The sequence below is a fragment of the Peromyscus eremicus genome, chromosome X (assembly GCF_949786415.1).
Source record: "Peromyscus eremicus chromosome X, PerEre_H2_v1, whole genome shotgun sequence".
Classification (NCBI taxonomy): Eukaryota; Metazoa; Chordata; class Mammalia; order Rodentia; family Cricetidae; genus Peromyscus; species Peromyscus eremicus.
The window spans coordinates 98,266,560-98,280,368 of NC_081439.1; positions in this window are offsets into that span (position 1 = coordinate 98,266,560).

The window sequence follows — 13,809 nt, forward strand, 5'->3', positions numbered from 1 at the left end:
TAATGTTTTAAAAAATTATATGTGTTTGTGCCTGCATGGGTTTATGTGCACCACGTGCATGCAGGTGCCCTCAGAGGCCACAGGACATCAGATCTCCTGGAACTGGAGTTATAGGTAGTTATAAGCCATCTTTTTGATGTGTGACATAACTCAACCAGAAAGAAAAGAAAATCTCCAGAAATCAAAAAATGAGAAAAGATGACAACAAAACAGTCAGTAATGGATGCTTAGGTTTCCATAGCCCCAGGTGCTTCTGTACTTGTTGGTAACCAGTATTCAAACACCTTGTCATTGAATATGGAAACAAACCTTAAAGTAGCCAGAGAGAAAAGAAAATAAATAAAAAAATTTAAAAAGACAGTATCTAACAAGGAGAAGGTGAATATAATAAAAATTGTATCTTCAGAATGATGAGAAAAATTGTTCAACTCGAAGTGTGAAACTAGCAAAACTGTCAAGAATAGACCAAAGAGTCTGTTAGGTCGCTTACAAGCTTCAGCATCTTGGAGGCCATTTAGGGCAGATTGGCCCTCATAATCAGCTTTGGACCTCACCTCCTGTTTCTCCAGGATCACTAAAAAGGAAAGTATCACAATTGCCCTGCCTTAAGATTTAAATACTTTTTTAAAAAGGTGGAAACACCTGGGCTTTTTGAGGCTCATTGAGAGAAAGTCACTTTCCCCTCTTCAAAAGAACAGAATCCGGCCCTGGGTGCAGAGTAAACACTGGAAACTGCCTCAAACTTTACATACCATTGTCTCTTCCATTAAGAGTTAACCCAACTGTGCCTGACAATGGCCAGAAGACTACTTCTCAGGAAAGTTGATTCACCTGATGAGGTAGTTTGAATAAGAATGCCCACCCCCACATAGGCTCATGTATTTGAACACTGAGTACCTAGCTGTTGCTGCTGCTTGGGAAGATTATGGGATGTGGAGTCCTGCTGGGGGAGTGCACCACTTGAGTGCTTTGAGAATCCATGGTCTGGCCCCACCCCCAGTTCACTCTCTGTGCTTTTTGCACGTGGTTGGAGGTCTGATTTCTCAGGGATTTGTTGTTGTTGATGATTGTTTGGGGGTTCGTTTGGTTTGGTTTTGGGATTTTGTTTTGTGTTTTGTTTTTTTGTTTGGGTTTTTGTTGTTTGTTTGTTTGTTTGTTTGTTTGTTTTTGAGACAGTATTTCTCTGTGTGGCCCTGGCTGTCCAGAATCTCACTCTGTAGACCAAGCTGGCTTAGAACTCAGAACCAGCAGCAGTGGACAGATGATTTCTCAACTCCCTGTCCTTGCTGACAGGACTCCCTCCACCATGATGGAGTCTTCTCCCTAGTCTAGAACCTTAAGTCAAAGTAAATTTTCTTCTATAAGTTGCTTTTGGTCATGATATTCTGCCACAGCCACAGAAAAGTAACTAACAAACCTGAAGACATCCTAAGAAGGTAGGATGAAAAATTATCTCTTTAATGAAATAATGTACATGTACTTCCCAGAAGCCCCTCCCCTGATACAGCTGCTTAGGGAGCTTCCACCACGAAGCACTGCTAAGCCGACCTGCTATTCTGAGTTGGAATTTAAAAGGCACAACTTTTGGATACTGGCCAGAATCCTAAACATGCCTGCTCTGATGTTCTGGACATTCTCACTCTTTTTCTGAAGACACCTTGTTCCACCCTGCAGCTGCCTGCTGGCTTCCACGGCTGAATCTGCCAGATTTCTTGTATTCTAACTCAAAAGACATGGCTATCGCTCTTCTTCTCCTCTCCCTCCTCCCAGGTGAGATTTACAGCTTCCCTGACCTGTTAGTTTTCTCTCAAACTATAATAAAATGGGCCCTCGACTTCCTTCTGAGTCCATTTTAAATGTAACAAGACTAAGAATTCACAAAAGGGAGCTGTGATTTCCTGCTAACATGATGACATTTTCAACAATGAAAATGAACTTTCACCAACCAACCTACGCTAGGAGATATTCTGATGAATATACTTGGGAACAATGAGCCCAGAAGGGAAGACAGATTTAAGAAGCAATGACTTGTAAGAAGAAATGGTCAATGGCAACAAGCACTAAATTATATGAAACAATATGCTGTAATTTGGTTGAGGAAGAAGTGAGACAGGCAGAAGCTCTCTACAGAAAATAAGGACAGAGCCTATGGTAGGTCATGTGTTACTCACATAAATAGTGATCTGATAAATGGTCTACAAAATAAATAAAATGTATAGAAAGAGTAGACAAAAGTGACCACAATATCCTGACTGGATGAGTATGCATGGTTATTACTCTGGTTAGGTCCAGGAGGCATTCAAAGGGGATATAGGTCACCTATTGGCTCAGCCTACTACACACACACAAAATGACCAATCTCAGTAAAGATTATCTCAGTCTCCATCCAATTCCTGCCATAAGACCCCTAAAAGGACACTCTGCAGTACAACACAGTAATATTTCTTTCTTGGAGGCCTTCCCATCCTCAGGAGCTCTTTCTCAATTATCCTTAATAAATCTGTACTTGTTCTGTTCACTCCTTGTCTATGTCTCCTTATTTTTCCTGGCCAGGAGGCAATGACATGAGAATCTACTGTCTCAGAGTCACTTCAGTAACTCTCAATCATGTGGCACCCTGGCTCCCTGAGTTCAGTTCCCCAAGAGCAGAGAAAGGCCCTGTCACTCTCAAAACCTTAGATCAGGAGCACAGTAAGAGAGAACAGCAACAAGTAAAGTGGCAGACTGAGTGGGTCTAAATAAATACTATAGAGTTCTTACACGGTTTTAGAAGAGAATGAAGATATTTATTAATATAGACATTTGGGTCAATGATGCATGTTAAAAATGTAACAGTAAGACAAGAAAAATGTTTAAAAATTAGAATGAAATAGTCTTTATCAGGCCAAAAAATAGAGAAAAGGAGGGGATAAGACAATGGGGGGAAAGCACAACAATAACCTACATTAGTAAAAATACATATTCAAACATTAGTAAATACAATAAATACAAGTAACCTCAAAAATGAAGACTTTTTATGTCAGATTTTTTTAAATCCTATTTCTTTTCAAGAACATAAAAAGATATTTTTTTTTCAAATATTTTCACTAGACACAGCTAAAATCTTACATACTATGTTGGTTAAGTTTTGTCAACTTGACACAAACTATAGTCGTCTGGGAAGACAGAACCTTAATTGAGAAGATGCCTCCATCAGATGAAGCTATAGGCAAGTCTGTGGGGCATTTTCTTAATTAATGATTGCGGTACAAGGGCCAAGCCCACTGTGGGCAAGGCCACTCCTGGGAAGGTGGCCCTGGGAGGTACAAGAAAGTAGCTGAATGTGAACCTGGAGAGCAAGCCAATGAGCAGCACACCTCTAGCGTCTCTGCTTGACTTCCTGCCTCCAGCTTTCTGCCTTGAGTTCTTGCCCTCAATTCCCTTCATGATGGACTGTAAGCTGCAAGGAGAAATTAACTAAACCTTTTCCTCCCCGAGCTGCTTTTGGTCATAGTGTTTTAGGACAGCAATAAAAAGCAAACTAAGAGACATAGATTATATATAAGACAAATAAATGAACTGGAGAGAAGGAAGAGGGATTTAGTCCCTGAGATCCAAGAAATGGCAAGATGGTCGGTAATTTCTCTAGATATTCTTGGGACTGAATAAACTGGCAGCTCTGAGACAATAGGACCAGACATGAAAAACACTAGCAGAAGACAAAGCTTTCTATTCAAAAGCCTAGTAAAGGGGAAGCCTGCCAAGACAGAAACATTTAGACAGTAACTACTATAGCCAAATACCATAAAACAAACTGCAGCGCTATCCCTCTTCTACTTGACTATAAAAGGCTAAGTAGAGAACTTAAACTTCTATTCTCCTCAGGGCTCTAACAAGATACTCTAAAACATTCCCCTGGGTAGTGTCAGACAAGACTGAGTAGGAAAGCACAACTTTCATCTCTAATGTGTGATGAGAGTGCTCCCTGACATGTCATGGTCACAGATTCTAACCTTCTGAAACTATAAGCCTCCAATAAACTCTTCTCTCTGTAAGTTGCCTTGATCATGGTGTATTATAACAGCCATAGAAAAGTAACTAAGACAGAAGTTTGTGCCAGGAAGTGGTATTGATGTGACAGACCTGACTGCAGTTTTTGGAGGAATATGGAAGACTTGTATTTGTACAAGGAGAGTGGTTGACTGCTGTAAATGGGGCTTAATGGGCCATCAGAGTAGGAGCTGAGCGCATTGGGGAATATGGAGGCCTAGATCATGAGGTTTCAGAGGATAACAATATTAGTAACTGTACTAGAAACCATTCTTACCATATTTTGGTAAAGAATGTGGCTCAGTGTGGCTCAGAAGTCAGTATGTAAAGGCGATATGTCCAACCCCATGTTCACCTTAGTACTATTCACAATAGCCATGAAATGGAAACAGCTATATACAATGAGATACTATTCAGCCAACAATAAGAATTGAAATCCTAGCTGGGCATGGTGGCACATGTCTTTAATCCTAGCACTCAGGAGGCAGAGGCAGGCAGACCTCTGTGAGTTCAAGGCCAGCCTGGTCTACAGAGTGAGTTCCAGAATAGCTGGGAGCCAGGACTACATAGTGAGATGCTGTCTCAAAAAAAAAAAAAAAAAAAAGGAAGGAAGGAAACCCACATGACAACTCACAACTGTCTGTAACCCCAGTTCCAAGGGATCCAACATCCTCACACAGACATACATGCAAGAAAACACCAAGGCACATAAAATTAAAATAAATAAATTATTAAAAATAGAATTGAAATCCTATCATTGACAACAGTATAAGTGAAATTAGAGATGGGTAAGTGAAATAATTTAGTATAGAAAGTCAATTATCATTTGAGCTCACTCATATATAGACTTAAAATTTGATCTCATAGAAGTTGAGAATAGAATACTAATTATCAAAAAGTAGGATAGGAAGAAGAATGTGGGGAAGTTGAAGGAAAAGGTAAGAATGGTTGATTGGTAAGTGCTATGTTGCAGTTAGATAGGAGCAAGAAGTTCTGTTATACTAATTAATGCACAGTAGAATTACAGTGGATAGTGACCAAAAGGATTTTTTTCAAGATTTATTTATTTATTATGTATACAGTGTTCTGCCTGCATGTGTCCCTGCATGCCAGAAAAGGGCACTAGATCTCATTACAGATGGTTGTGAGCTCCCATGTGGTTGCTGGGAATTGAACTCAGGACCTCTGGAAGAGCAGCCAGTGCTCTTAACCTCTGAGCCGTCTCTCCAGCCCAAAAGGATTTTTAGTATTTTCATTATAAAGAAATAGGTCTGGCTGGGGAAACAGCTTGGTCGATAAGTGCTTACCTTGCAAACATGAGGGTCTGAATACAATTCCAGGTATAAAAATAAGAACGCAGGCATGGTGGTATGTACTTGCAATTCCATAACTGAAGAGATAGACATAGGTAGATTCCCTGGGGCTCAAAGGACAGCCAGCCTAGTCTACTTAGCAAGTTCCAGGACACTGAGAACCTGTCTCAAAAAATTAAAAGTGAATGGCACCTAAGGAACACACATGTGCTCCCCTCTACACACACACACACACACACACACACAGTGAGAGAAATAATGTATTTGAATGTAGAGATATGTTGAATCTGACTTAATCATTATTATATCTGTATATTCTTATAAATAAACAAATTAAAAATTGTATTTGTTCATATTCTTGTCAAGGTTAGTTTCATGCTGATACAGAAGTAACGATAGGGTTGCTGGCACAGACTCCATGTCTCTAACAAGACTGGATCAGTGCTCTTTATCTAGGCAAGAAAGCAAGGGCAGTTCTTAGGTTAATCTCATCAAGTACAACGGAAGGAAAGCTGGCTTCTTTTGTTACAGTTCTCATTTTCATCTGGTATATAATCACAATGGAACTTTATTCAGCCCAAAAGAACAAATATATGCGTTCTTCAGGAAAATGGATGGAATTGAAGATCATCATGTTAATCAACATAAGCCAGGTTCACTAACACAAGTTTTCTTTGATATGTGGAACTAGAGGGGAGGAGAGAGAATATGAATGCACAAAGGGAAATAGTTAGGCTATGGAAGGGGAAATGCGTAAGAGATATTAGAAATAGTAAAGTAGGGGATGAATATGATTCAAGTACGTTTCAAACATGCACAAAAACATCATATTGAAGTCCATTATACCATACAATTAATTACACCTTAAAAAATTCAGCCAGATAATCTATAACTGGACTGCTTGGGTTTAAGAAACTCATAATCCATTTTTGTGAATGGGCTGATATTGGTTGATCATACTTATAATTCATTCATTTTAAATATAGCATTGGCAACTAAATTAAAAAATACTACGTTTTATCTAGTTTTATCTTCAATGCATCTAGGATTCAGAGATTTAAAAGTGGTCAGTTAACCAAAGGAAAATACGTCTTTATTAATGGCATTTGTTAATGGTTCTTAAACTTTGTCAGACAGACGAAGACAGACTCACCAAGACAATAGTGAAGTAACTAGCGCTCCATAAACCACTTGTGCTGATGAATTATTATTATTATTTTATTGTAGTTTGTGACCCATGAATCACTTTTCCTTTTAAAAAAAAAAAGTCAATTGTTTCTGTCTTCCTTCACTTTGTTTAACTTTGTGACACCACTTTTTCTTCTTCCTCTGAGTTTTAACTTAAAGGGGAGGAAGATTTTCAGGTGCCGACTTAGTTTTTTTTCTTCCCCTTCTCTCATAAAAGCATGGAGAGGAATACATCTCCTCTTAAGTGCTCTATTGTCAACATCTGGAATGTGGCTTTTCATAATTTTATTCTTCAAATACTCTGCTGTGTTTTAAATATTTCCCCCCAACAAAGTTTTACTTGAAAAGAATTCACTGGGCTGAGTGCTATAAGAAACCAAACTGAAACAGAGACACAGTTATAGAAAGGAAGCAGGAGATAAAATAATTAGCTGTTGACAATGTGCTATTATGCTCAAGATGACTGAATGAAAAACTCTTACGGGCAGTAAGAGTTTAGTTCATGTGAAAGGAAGGAAGACATTCTCAAACTGACGCCTATACTCTATATCCGCAAACAGTAAATTTAAAAGGTGTGGAATGACCCTTGTAAGAAATGACAACTATAAAAAAAAACAGTTTAACAACAACTTGGCAGAAAAAAATTTATTACAGGTATAAAAGTAAAGTGGTAAATCATAATCACAAAGTGAAGAAAAACTGAGCTGAGTGGTGGTGGCTCACGCCTTTAACCCCAGCACTCAGGAGGCAGAGACAGGCAGATCTCTATGTGTTCGAGTCCAGCCTGGGCTATAAAATGAGTTCCAGGACAGCCAGAGCTACACAGAGAAACTCTGTCTTGAAAAAACCAAAAAAAAAAAAAAAAAAGTGAAGAAAAACTGAATTTATCCCCCATATCCTAAAATATGCTTAAAGGAAATAATTTTTCACAGGGAACATAAAAGAAACCTAGAAATGAAGAATATGGTAAGAAAAAATATGGACAAATAGGTTTATTCTGCACTTGAGTTTTTCAAATCATGTAGTGATTGAAACAAAAATTATAATGACATACTATATAGTTATAAACGTATGGAGAAGAAATTTTTTAAATAAAATATATTGTAATGGGACGGAGTAAAGAGAGAAGTAAAACTCCTATACTTTCCCCAAAGTGGTAAAGGGAAACACTAGAAGTCTGTAATAAATTTTAGTCACACATGCACACAAATGTGATTATGCACTAACTAACAATGTTTCAGCCCAGGATAGATTAAATATACCGTAGTTGTTCCATAAGGTGTTGGGGCTGCAAATCCCTGTTCATCAATGAATGAGCTACCATAATGTCATACACAGCACAATGAATTATTCATCTGTTTGTAGTGATGGTGGTGAAACCAAAAACCCACCTTGTTGCCAAGCCCATGAAAGTTTATCACATTACCATAAACGAAGTGTTTGCTCAAGATAAGATGATTCATGTCATTGAGGTGGCCAACACAAAGGGTACAAATTGGTCATCAGTCACTGGCATCCAAAGAAGCAGCCTCACAAGACAAGTGGGGGGCGGGGGGGGGACTGGATGGGGATATTTCCTCTGGACCCAGGACTGCAGGATCTCCATGACGCAGAGCAGCAACAGGATATCCAGGAAGAGTCCCAGCATTGACGGTGCAGCAGAGACCAAGAGCCTCCAACCAGACCAATGATTCTTTTTGATAAACACCTACACGGGCGGCGGTGGTGCACACCTTTAATCCCAGCACTCAGGTACACTGCAACTTCCATGATGAGATTTTCCCCTTAATCCTTTTTCTTTCTTTTTTCCCTCTTTTTCTCTTAAAATTTATTTTGATTTATTTTGGGGTGCAGCAGGAGATGGGTGGGATCAGAAGGCATGATGTGAAAGACACAAAGAATAAATAAATAGATAAATAAAAGAAAGCAAGAGGGGCTATATTATATGAAAGTATATATTGAAAGATTATATTTGTACATATAGTAATATGCTTAATATAATAATAGATTATACTACTATTTATACCATGTATTAAAACAATATATGAATAAATAATAATAAACACATAGACCAAGTAAAATCTGAATTGAGTTTATACTAGACAGAAATATATCAATCACATAATGAAATGTATTTTTTATATTTTATTATTAATTTTGTGTGTATAAGTGTTTTATATGTATGACTGTCTTAGTTATATTCTATTGCTGTGAAGAGACACCATAACCAAGGTAACTTATAAAAGAAAGCATTTAATTTCTTGCAGTTTCAGGGGGTGAGTCCATGACCATAATGGTGGAGAGCATGGCAGCAGGCAGCCATGGTGCTGGAGCAGTAGCTGAGTGCTTACATCTTGATCCCCAAGTTTGAGAAAAAGAGAGAGACTGATTGTCTGAGACTGGGCCTGGTGTGAGCTTTTGAAACCTCAAAACCCACTCTCAGTGACACACCTCTCCCAACAAGGCCACACCTCCTAATTCTTTCCCAAACAGTTCCACCAACCAGGTACCAGGCATTCAAATATATGAGTCTATAGGGACCATTCTTTTTCAAACCACCACAGCTTGCATCTATGTCTGTGTACCACATACATGCCTGGTGCTCACAGAGGCCAGAAGAGAGCATCATATCCCCTAAAACTGGAGTTACGGATGGTTGTAAGCCACCGTGTGGGTACAGGGAATCAAAACAAGACATTACAATACTGAATATGTATTATAAAATAATAGAGCTGCAAAATGTGTAGAAGAAAAACTGATATAACTAGCATACAACTATAGCTGAAGTTTTTAATACCTCTTTTAGTAATTGATAAAATAACCAGATGAAAAAGTACCGGATATATAACTCAATATTATCAACCAATAGAATCTAATCAACATTTACACAGTACCCTACCAAACATGAATAGAATATATGCTTTCTTTTCAAATGGCCACAGAACATATATCAAGATAGGTTATAATCCTGGGAACAAATAAACTGTAACTAATTAAAAAACACTTAAATCATGCAGATATTGTTCTTGGACTATATCAGAATCAAACTAGAAATCAATAATAGAAAGATAACAAAAAATCCCAAGTATTTGGAAACTAAGTAACAGACTCCTAAATAATCCATGGATCAAAAAGGAATCCTCAAAAGAAAAATTTAAAAAACACAATGATATTACAGTGATGAAAAACAAATTAAAATGAAAACAATATAGAAATTTTTGTGAGACCCAGGTAAATGGTGCTGAGAGGGAGAAATATAGAACTAAATACATACAGTAGAAAAGGAGAAAAGTGTAAAATCAACAATGTAAAAACACATTCCAAAGATTTAACAAGAGAAAAAGAGCAAGTAAGAAAAAAAGAAATACTAAAAAGCAGAAGTCAGCTGGGTATGATGGTACACACTTTTGATCTGCTGACTCAGGAGGCAGAGGTAGGCAGATCTCCACGAGTTCAAGGCCAGCTTTGTCTGCACAGGAACTTCCAGGACAGCTAAGGCTATCTAGTAAGATCTTGTCTTAACAAAATAAAACAAACAAAAACCAGCAATAAATAAGTAGCAGAAGTCCATTAAATTGAAAACAGAAGAAAAGAAAAACTATCAATGAAACAAATAGCCAATTATTTTACTGATACATACTTTTCATGGCACTAGGTCCTAGAAGGATATTTTCATACACATATAAAATATACTGTATCGTATTTCTTCCATACCCACTTCTGTTCCCCTTTCTCACTCCTTCTGCTCCTGTTAGTCTGCTTTTAAGTTTCTGCAGTGTGTGTGTGTGTGTGTGATTTTGTATTTCTGTGTAAAATATAGGAACTACAACTGAAAGAAAACATTATATTTGCCTTTATGAGGCTAACATATTTTGCTTAATATAAGTATTTTCTGTTGTAGCAATTTTCCTGTTGATGACATAATTTCCGTCTTCCATTTGGCTGGGGAAAAATCCATTCTGTATACATACAAGTTTTCCTTATCTATTTCTCTGTTGTTGGGCAACAGAGTTGGCTCTATAGTGCTTTAACAAACATTAATGTGCAACCATCCATGTAATAAGTTGACTTGTTTTCCTTTGAGTGATATAGCTGTGTCATATGCAGGTCTGTATTTAATTTTTGGAGAAATCACCATTCTGACTTCTATAGTAATTACAGTAGTTTTTATTTCCACCAGCCATGCATAAAGGTTCCCTTTTCTCAGCATCACCACCCAGCATTTCTTTCTGTTTCCCAATGCCTGTCATTCTAACTGACTGGGACAGAATCTCGTGGTCTTCATTTGCACATCTCTAAGGATGTTGAACATTTCTTCATGTTTATTAGCCATTTGTGCTTTCTCTTTTGAAACGTATTTATTTGGTCAGTCTGTTAGCCAATTTACTGATTAGGGAGTTTGGATTTTTTTTATTTTTGTGCATGTGGTGTGGGGGAATGTAGAAGTTAAAGGACAACTTTAGGAGTCAGTTCTCTTCTTCACTATGTGAATCACAGGGATCAAACCCAGTTTGTCAGGCTCCACTGCAAGCACTTAGATCTGCTGAGCCAGCTTGCCAGCCCTGAGTTCTAGTAACTTAGCATTTCTCCTTTAGTTCTCTGTATATTTTAAAAATGAATTCTCAGTCAGATACATAGCTAGCAAGCATTTTTCGCCCACTATATATGCTGTCTCCTCACTCAATTTATTGTTGTCTTTAATTTCAAGAAGCCCCATTTGTCAAGCATTGGAATTGTTTCCTGAACAGCTGGAGTTCTATTCATAGTCTTTGCCTGTTTCTACATCTCAAAGTGTTTTCATTTTTTCCTCAACAATTTTACCTTCAAGTCTTAAATGAAGGTCTTTGATCTATTTGGAGTTGGTTTTTGTGCAGAGTGAGAGATAGGGATCTAGTTTCATCTTCTATGTGGGGATACCTAATTTTCCCAGTATCATTTTTTGAAATGGCTATCTTTTCTCTTGTATATTTTTAGTATCTTTATTTTAAAAAATAGGGTAGCTGTAGCTGTGTGAGTTTATACCTGGGCCATTTATTCTATTCCACTGATCTGTGTGTCTGATTTTGTGCCAGTACCGTGCTATTTTTGTTGCTATAAAAAGCCAATTCTTTAAAGTGGCCAAGGAAGTTGACAAATGTTCAGAAATACTGACAAAGCAAAAGAAAAAATCACATTACCAGTATTACCAGCATCAGGAATAAAACAGGAGACATCATTATATACCCTATCAGCATCAAAGAGATAATAAGGGAATGCTACAACTTTACATATATATTTGACTGTGTGGATTAAATGAACTGGCCCCTTGAAAACCATAGATGAACAACTCACCCAATATAAAATAGATCATGTGAATAGCAGCATTAATGCAGAAAATTTAATTTGTAGTTTAGGAAATTCCCCCAAGCAGAAATCACTGGGCGATTCTATCAAACACTTCAGAAAGACTAAACCAACAGAAAGACTAGGACATTTGCTAAATCCTTTTATTTCACAGATACAAAAACTAAATGTATTCTAAAAAGGTAAACTATATGCCTTCTGACTATACATATAAAAATTCCTAACAAATATTATTACATAGAATTCAGCTACACATAAAAAGAATGTTATACAGCATGAGCAAGCAGAATTTATTCCAGAAATACAAGGTTGTTTCAATCTTCAAAAATTCAAGTAATGTAACTTAAAGAAAAAGTCACCAGGCAGGGTGGCGAAAGCCTTTAATCCCAGCACTCTTGGGAGGCAGAGGCAGAGGTAGAGGCAGGTGGATCTCCCAGTTCGAGGCCAGTCTGGTCTACAGAGTGAGTTCCAGGACAGTCAGAGCTACTCAGAGAAAGCCTGTCTCAAAAATAGATAGATAGATAGATAGATAGATAGATAGATAGATAGATAGATAGATAGATAGATGAAAAAAGAGAAAAGCAAAAGTCGTATGACAATATGCAGCAATGCTGGAAAAACATTTGGTCAAAGGTAACACTTGTGCATAACGAGAAATCTTCAGAAAGATAGGACGGAACTTCATCAGGTACCGACCGCAGTTTCCCCTCCCTCCTCTTCCCCCGGCCCTTCTCCCTATCCACTCCTCCTGGGTCGGTTTCCATTCAGAAAGTGGCAGGCTTTCCATGGGCTTAAAACAAAGCATGGCACATCAAGCTGAGGCAGGATAGAGCTCCTCCCCTTGGGGGACTCCTCATCTTACATCCAGCATGGAGAACAGGTTCCCAAAAGCCAGCTTGGTGCCAGGGACAGGTCCTGATCTCACTGCTAGGAGCCTTACAAACAGACCAAGCTACACAACTGTCACACATATGCAGAGAGCCTAGGTTGGTCCCATGCAGGCTCCCTAACTGTTGGTCTAGAGTCCATGAGCTCCCACGACCTCAGGTCGGCTGTCTCTATGGGTTCCCCATCGTGACCCCCCTGGATCATACAATCCCTCCTCCCTTTCTTCAGCAAGACTTCCTGAGCTCAGCCCAGTGCTTGGTTGTGGATCTCTGCATCTGCTTCCATCAGCTACAGGATAGAGTATCTCTGATGACAATTAGGGTAGTCACCAATCTTATTATAGTAGATGGCCAGTTCAGGCACCCTCTCCACTATTGCTAGGAGTATTGGCTGGGGTCATCCTTATGGGTTTCTGGAATTTTCTTGGCACCAGGTTTCTCCCTAACCCTGAAATGGTCCCCACATCAAGACATCTCTTTCCTTATTCCCACCCCTCCGTGTCATCCCCAACCCACCTCCTGCACCCAGCCCACCCAACCTGATCCCTCAAGTTCCGGTTCCCGTATCTTCTCCATCCTCACCCCCAGTATACCCAGGAGATTTCTTCTATTTCCCCTTCTCAGGGAAATCCATGCATTCCTTTTTGGGCCTTCTCTGTTATCTAGCCTCTCTGGGGCTGTGGATTGTAGGTTGGTTATCCTGTACTTTACTTCTAACATCCACTTACGGGTGAGTAAATACCATGTTTGTGATCCATACATCCCTCTTGGGGTCCTCCTTGTTAGCTAGCTTCTCTGAAGCTGTGGGTTGTAGTATGATCATCCTTTGCTTTATATCTAGTATCCACTTATAAGTGAATACATACTATGTTTGTATTTCTGGGTCTGAGTTACCTCATTCAGAATGATTTTTTTCTGGTTATATCCACTTGCCTGTAAATTTTATGAGGTCATTGTTTTCACAGCTTAGTAATACTCCATTGTGTAAATGTACCAGATTTTTCTTATCCATTCTTCGGTTGAAGGTCATCTATGTTGCTTCCAGGTTC